Consider the following 8,615-nt stretch of genomic DNA (forward strand, 5'->3'; position numbering starts at 1 on the left):
TAGAAATGTCAATGTGTAAATAAAATGTGTATATGTCAACAAATATAGTATTTACGGTAGTATAGTATTTTCACAATGGAAAATCTTGGATGCTTAGGTCGTTCGGGCTTATTGTAGTGCATTACTGGAACCTCCTCCATCTCCTGATTACATTTCATTTTTACATTTAGAATTGCCTCAAAGCGCTTAACAGAGACCCAGAGCCTGAGCCCTGAACAAGCACCTAAAAGCAGAGAGCGGCAAGAAAAACTCACTTTTAACAATTAGCCTCTAAAACTACTTGGTTAAGGTTAGAAAATGATCATAGACATACAGACAAGCAAAACATTCAAGCTTTTGAAAAAAAATGTTTCATCATTGAATACTGTAACGAATATGTTTTCCCCTTGAAGCATTAAATCTTAGCCAAGCCATCACTGAGTTACTGGTATTTATCAGTCACAGCCACATCATGTTACCTAGGAACATGTGACTCACTGCCTTTTAAGGAACCTCCCTGTGGGGAAAGTGTAATTCAGGTGTGTTTGGCTGGCTGGGAGAGCAGCCGCTGCAAACAGGGCTGTCTATTCACACTGAGCGTCCTGATCACTGGGATGAAGCTGCAGTTTAATGGGGTTTCCATACAAGCAGCTGCTTTGAAAGGGCACGAACAGTGAAACTTTTATACTTCTCTATATAGCCTACAGCCTTTCCTCTTTAGTTTATGTAACTGTATGTTATTTGCTACCTCCTGACACCCTTGGAAACTTGCTGCTCCTCACTGGTTATAACAAGATCCAGGATTGGATGAAAGATTTCATTTGCTTTATATTCCACTTTTATTTTAGGGTCCTAACTTAATTTTGTATCTGGAGACACAGCTGCTGGCAGAGCAACACAAATGATCAAGTCAAGTATTTTAAATTACTAAATTAACTATTCAGATACTGAGAATCTCCAAAGCTATGTTTCAGGAGGAAGTTTCCAGGACAAAAATAATTTAATTGCTTTTTTCTCCTTGCAAGCACATGACTACTCACATGGATAGACACATGTCAGAGAAAGCATCTGATTCATCCTCCCAAAATACACTATTATGTTTTTAAAGTCAAATAAAAGTTGTGCATGTGTACATCAGTGTGCTGCTTGTTCTTCATCCAGCCAATCGTTTTATGCAACATGTATTCTCAAAGCTGAAACACTGCCCTGCTGTTGTACACAGAGGAGCCAATGAAAAAAAATCTATTATGACACGTGGCATTCTTTCCTTCATGAAAGCATGATAAGATTATTTTATTGTATGATTTACTGTAATCATTCCCTGGTCATCTGTAAAAGCATTCTCTGGAAGCTTAGTGCAGGATAATTTAATGGAAATGTCACATCCATCAGAGTCTTGAGATAAATCCTAGAGCTCACAATGTGACTAAAGGGATAAGAAGCAAAAATCAATCATTTTATTTTAACATAAAAATTGTGCAATTATATAAAAGTTGTTTTTTTAAATGAACCAGTCAGTGAGGGAAAAGTAAGTGTTAGTATAAATATTGCTCTGAGGATACATGAATTTGGGCTACGTGTACTGGTGATAGCACTATCAGTACAAGAACTGACTGCTGCGCCAGCAACACTGCTACATGTGCTGCATACTGTACTGAGAGTCCAATGGAGAGGAAGCAATGGAGTTGAAGCAGCGGAAACTATGTGGTGACACAACTCTATAGGATTTTTTTTCCTTTTTTCTATTTTTGGACAGCATAAACTGACACTGATAGGCTAATACTGGGTGACTCAAAAATCTGTTGGGATGTAGAAAGTAGCTGTAGTAGTAGGCTAGAAGGTGACCTTTTATTTATTGTCCTAATGCCCTAGAATCTCTGAGTTGAAATCTGAGTTGAGAAACACTCTGTGCAACAGTTAACAGATAAAGTGAAAGGGTTGGTAACAAACCTGATAATAGCCATTGAATGGATTGATAACATGAGATAATGGTCATTCAGTGGGTTTAAAACAAAACTGAATAGAACATTAAATAGATTACAAGGCATCTTCTAAACCTGGTAAGTAGAGGAGGACTCTTCTACGTCTACACATGTATAGGTATGATAGCAACCAATAACGTCCCCTCACGAGGGACGATAACATATACTATTTTTTGATTTCCTGACCCACAACTATAACAACCACAGCAGTACAGCACTGGATACAAAAACAGACTGACAAAGTCAGCACCTTAATGACCTACATTGTGAAAAAAGTGGAGCACCAGTAGAGCTGGCAAACAGAGCTAGAAAGAGAGGGAAATCTTCACTTGGGCAAGATTTAGGATCAAGATGAGGATCACTTACCGTTATAACAACCTGGCAAGTGCTCATAAAATAGAGCCTTTTACGCAAAGACCTTTACTGGAAAACGACCAATCACTGTGAGCTGTGACATCATACAACCATGTGACTTTGCTTTCTGGAAAAAATGACATACAAATAATATATCTGTAGTTACTGTATTTCCATCTGTGTATGTGGGTCATTACATTGTGTTGTCTCCCTTTCAGATATACAGTTCAGGAGAATTAACACTAATGGAGTTCACTGCTGGAATTCAGCATAATGGCTCATAAAATGACTTCCAATAAATGTCAGCTGTGCTCTTTATGTAAGTGATACTGCAGGTTAATGGTGATTTTATAGGAACAGGCTCTCCTCACACTGTAGATAACAGATACCATGAGTGTGGCCTGCTGACGGTACAGAGATTATATCACTGGCTGTTGGTTTAGTATGTACCTGCCAGTGCTAGATAAAGTGTGTTGAGGATGACTTGACCATATAACCTATAGTCTACATCAACTCATAACTCGTTCGACTGAATGGGTCCACAAAACAGAGGTGGTGACTTCAGTCAATGAGACTAAGACTCAGTCAGTCTGACTCTACTTAAGTCACACAAACAAAGACTTTCCCCACTGGTGTCCTGGATGGTGGACTATCTGACTGGCAGACCACAGTATGTACGCCTACAGAGCTGTAAATCAGACAGACTGATCAGCAACACTGGGGCTCCACAGGGGACCGTCCTCTCTCCCTTCCTCTTCACTCTCTACACCACAGACTTCAACTACTGCACAGTGACCTGCCACCTCCAGAAATTCTCTGATGACTCTGCAGTGGTTGGATGTGTAACTGGTGGTGATGAGGGGGAGTACAGGTCCGTGGTGGATCATTTTCAGTGTGGAGGTGGTGGAGGAGTACAAATACCTGGGAATGTACTTGGACCACAAACTGGACTGGAGTAAGAACGTGGACACTGTTTACAGGAAGGGCCAGAGTCGCCTCTACTTTCTGAGGCAGCTGAGGTCCTTCAACATCTGCAGGACGATGCTGAGGATGTTCTATGAGTCTGTGGTGGCCAGTGCCATCATGTATGCTGTTGTCTGCTGGGGCAGCAGTCTGAGGGTGAGGGACATAAACAGACTCAACAGAATCATCAGGAAGGCGGCCATGTTGTGGGAGAGGACGGATAGATACAGGAATTCTGATTCTGATTGTGACTTGACTTAGACCTGCCCTCAATGACTTAAGACATGACTTGGACTTGGTTGTTATAACAAGTCAGCCTACACTTCTTGCATTTGGGGAATGATATTACTGTATAATGATAAATGATGGTACAGGATGCTTTCACTCTAATGAGAGAATGTTCATTTCAGTCAATTGAGACTTGAGACTTGACTTGGACTTGACTACAAAGACTTGATACTTGATTTGGACTTGGAAAAAAATACTTGTGACATCTCTGCCACAGAACCAGCACTAACACATGGGGAATGACACATGACCTGCTTTACATGTATGTCAGGCATCACTATAATAAAGGCGGAGTTAGGATGTCATTTAACTGTAAGATGGATGGCTTCTGTGTGGTATGCTTTTGAGCGTTTGGTAGTCAAGTCAAGTTATCAAATTGTTGTTTCCAAGACACACTAGTTCATTTTCCATCAGTGTAAATAAATACACATGTATTACACAGTTACACAGGGAGGCTCCAACCACAAGTATTTATGACAATAGTATTGCACCTCCTAAACACAGGGGGAGCCTGAGAGCAATTTTCCCATTATGGTTCTCACCTACGACCTGGAAGCTGAGAACCTGCTAGTGTGGTCTCAAAATCCTGTTCTTTCAGACCACTCATTAATAACCTTCGACTTCTTTCAGACCTATCAGCATCTGAGGAAAAGGTCTACTACAGCAGATGTCTGTCTGAAGACGCTGTATCACAGTTTAGGACAGCAATCCTACCAGTACTCCCCACAGTCCCATGTATAAGTACTGATGGGGGTACCAACTTAAATATTACTCCTGCAGAAATGGACTGCTTTGTCAACAACACTGCAGACACATTACACTCAAGCTGGATCCATAATCCACGAGAACAGAGAACTCCCTCCCCCCTGCCGACATTACGCCCACAAAATGATGTAATTTTTCTCTCGGACTGCCCGTTGTGCAGTGCTCTCAGACACATGGCCCGGGCAGAACTTTTTCTCTCAAGGCTGTGCGTCAACCATGCTGTGATTGGTCGGAATTTATTGTGGGCGTGATGAATGTGGAGAAGCGCAAAAGCTTATTCAGGTGCAGAACACACAGACAGAAGGAGGAAGTACAACGACGATGGACAGTTTAGATGAGCAGCTGGCAAACAGCTCCTGGAAGGAGAAACACGGCGCACAGAGCAGAGTGTCTGTCCAAAAGGTGGCGTTAAAAGCTAATCCCAGTATTGATCTGCAGGCAGCAGTGGCACAGTGGTATAGCAGGGTTGTCCCATAACCGGAAGGTTGGTGGTTTGATCCCAACTCCTCCCTAGTCACTGTTGTGTGTCCTTGGGCAAGACACTTTACCTGCATAGCCTCCAGTGTACTCACTGGTGTATGGCTGGGCTGCCTTAAGCATTTTCCCCATTGTGGGACTAATAAAGGTTTCAATTATTATTATTAATTATCACGGCGTTACAGTGGCTCGACACACATTAAACACCGGGAGACGGGATGTGTGATTGCAGACAGTCATCCACACGTGCACAGAGTTAAACTCACACAGACCAGAGGTCTGCTACAGTCAGCTACACTGATCTTCTATCTATTGTCATGCTATGTGCCCTCTTCCCTGAACATTATCAGCTCATTAGGCCAGGTAACCACGATTGTGCGCACAATTTACAATACAATTGCATTGTCAACCTTTTGTGTGTGACGTGCGCTGCGTAGGAGGGCCGCGTAGGAGTTCTGCACATACACGTCTCGCGGGGGTATGGTACCTCCGTGCCAAAACAGACTTTTTTTTTTACTCTTACCACCCGTGGAGCGAGTTCTCTGTTCTCTGTTCTCTGTTCTCTGTTCTCGTGGAGTATGGATCAGCCTTCAGTCTTGAACAGCATTGCTCCACTGAAGAAGAAAACTACAAATCAGAAGAGGCTAGCTCCGTAGTATAACTCAAACATCCGATCACTGAAATGGACTACACGAAGGATGGAGAGGAAGTGGCAGTCCTCTAAATCAGATGACTCCCAGAGGGCCTGGAGAGACAGTTGGCTGGCATATAAGAAGGCCCTTCGTAAAGCTAGAACAGCCTACTATTCATCACTAATAGAAGAAAACAAGAACAACCCGCGCTTTCTCTTTAACGCTGTAGCCAGCCTGACAAAGAGCCACAGCTCTGTGGAGCCTCGCATTCCTGCAGCTCTTAGTAGTGAAGACTTCATGAGCTTCTTCACCGATAAAATCACTACTATTAGAGGACTAATCAACTACAGGTGTGTCTAAAGGACATAAAGGACTGGATGACCTCCAACTTTTTACTATTAAACTCATTGTTTTTGGACCTAAACATCTCAGAACTAGATTACCAGATGATACGTTCTCTCTGGGGGAATTACTCTGGCCTCCACTACGAGTGTGAGGAACCTTGGAGACATGTCCAAGACCAAGACATGTCTCTCATATTAAGCAGGTCTTTCTTTCACCTGCGTAATATTACTAAGATTTTTTTATTATTTTAGATACTGTATTAATTCCCAGAGGAATTGCTGCTTGCTTGAGGGTGAAGTGAGGTGAATGAGGGTGAAGTGTCTTGCCCAAGAACACACAACAGTGACTAGGGAGGAGTTGAGATTGAACCACCAACCTTCCAGTTACTAGACAACCCTGCTATACCACTGCGCCACTGTTGTCCCCAAGATCAGGAGCATCCTCTCTCAGAGTGATGCTGAAAAGCTCATCCATGCTTTTGTCACTTCAAGACTGGACTACTGCAACTCATTATTGTCAGGATGTCCACATTACTCCATCAACAGTCTGCAGCTGATCCAGAACGCAGCAGCTAGAGTTCTGACAGGAAGCAGCCAAAGGGATCATATCTCTCCTGTTCTAGCGTCTCTTCACTGGCTCCCAGTGGACTCAAGAATACACTTCAAGATCCTTCTTCTAACCTACAAGGCTCTTCATGGACTTGCTCCATTGTATCTGCAGGACCTGATAGTACCGTATGTTCCTAATAGAATACTTGGATCTCTGAGTGCAGGTTTACTTGTAGTTCCTAGGATTCATAAAAGTAGAATGGGAGGACGAGCTTTTAGCTCAGGCACCGCTACTATGGAACCAGTTACCAATCTGGGTCCAAGAGGCAGACACTGCCTCCACCTTTAAGACTAGACTTAAAACTTTTCTGTTTAGTAAGGCATATAGTTAGTGTGTAGTGTGTACACATAGTGTGGGCTGATAGGTGTAGTTACAGTTACAGTCGCCTCAGCCACAGGTATAACAGGTGTCATAGGGCTTCTCTAGGCCTATGCTGTCGGGGGTCACAAACATGATCCACTGAGCAGTTTCCCTCTCTCATAATCTCATAATCTGTGTTTACTGTCTTCCTCATAGTTTTGTGCCTCGCTCTCTCTCTCTTTGCAGGTCTCAAGACCTGCATGCTGACCTGCAGTCCGGCCCCTGAACTCATATTCATGCCCCTGTGCTCATTGACTTCACTAGCCCCTGCTGCTCATCTTTGCTTTGATTACTATCAAATTACTATTACTACTTACGGACTGACGATATATATAGATATCCATTATAATATAATCACTGTTTCATCTTGCTGTCATGTTTGCTCTGTACTGTGTCATGTTTGCTGCATGTTTGCTCCTCTCTCTCTCTCTCTCTCTCTCTCCTTCATCCTCTCTGTCCTGTCTCCCTCTTCTTCTCCTCCTCTACCCGGCCGACTGGCAGCAGGAAGGTTCTTCCTTAAGAGACGGGTCCTGCTCAAGGTTTCTTACTCTTAAAGGGAGTTTTTCCTTGCCACAGTGCTCTTAAGGGGGTTCAGGCTCTGGGTCTCACACTCTGTGAAGCACTTTGAGACAATTTCTGATTGTGAAATGCGCTATATAAATAAAATTGAATTGAATTGAATTGAATTTTGTGTTGTTTTTACCCAGACCACACCCAGACCTCCTACCTCCTAATACCTCGTTAAGACTTTCACCGCTGTATCAATCTTGTAGACTGATGAAATCTGCCAAATGCCCTGATGTGCTGTTCTGAACCATCTGGTGTAAACATAAGCATGTGTGGTTTCTGAGGTAGGTGGTTGCTGAGCTTTATATTTGTGAGGATGTGTTGGTTCCTTCTACTAAACAATTGTTTTTAGAACAGTTTCTCTCAGCCCCATGCCTTCATAGGAGGACTTTCCCTTTGGTGCAGCTTTTCTCCTGTAGCTACCTTTATTATTCCACCTCCAACTTTCTGTCTGACAGCTGTCATTTTATACAATGTACATGTGTTGTAATTCTATCAACCTTAAATGACAAAATGATTTTTTTTATATATTGGCTTGTGTCCACCATCCTGTGAATGCCTGTGTCCTTAGCACCATTTGTGACCTGCTTTATGGGTGGCTAATCCTGCTGCTTCTGCTGCTAGGGAGCAGTGAGTATCTTTAATTTATCCTCTAAACCATCTTTCATGTGTAAGATGAACTTCTAAGGACAAGAATTTGATGAGACAGATGTGTTTCAAAACATTGGCACCAGAGATGAGGGATCTCTAGTAGGTGCATCCAAATATGCCTACTAACCCTAATGATGTTATTGCCAAAGTTTACTCCTGCCTGCAGAATCCTTATGAGGAGAGGATCTAGCGAATGTGTGGCGACACTATAACAAACTTACCACTGAAGTCGTCAAAACAGAGCGTCACCTCCAGTTCAGCATTACTGAGCTGACTGTTTGCAGACTTCTGGAACAATACCTGACAGATAATGACGTTATGCTGCTGTATGCAGCATCCAGATTTTTTCTGTAATGTCAATACGATTGACTGCATGAACTCATGCCTATGTGGAGTATGAAGTGAAAAAGCAGGCACGCATTAGGACAATCGGCAGTAACCCGGTGATGAGAGACCATATAAGGCAGCTGTCTGAGGGAATACACTGCAGTGAAAGCCAGTCAGCACGGGGAGTCACCCAAACACACACATACCTCACACACTTTTCCTATAAAGCAGATGGCACCTCCTCGAATGATAGGTCTGTATTCTAAGCCTCAATAACTAAGCTGTACAGTGAAACCTCAGAACCAACAAAAGCAGC

This window comes from Parambassis ranga, chromosome 13 (genome assembly GCF_900634625.1).
Source record: "Parambassis ranga chromosome 13, fParRan2.1, whole genome shotgun sequence".
NCBI lineage: Eukaryota > Metazoa > Chordata > Actinopteri > Ambassidae > Parambassis > Parambassis ranga.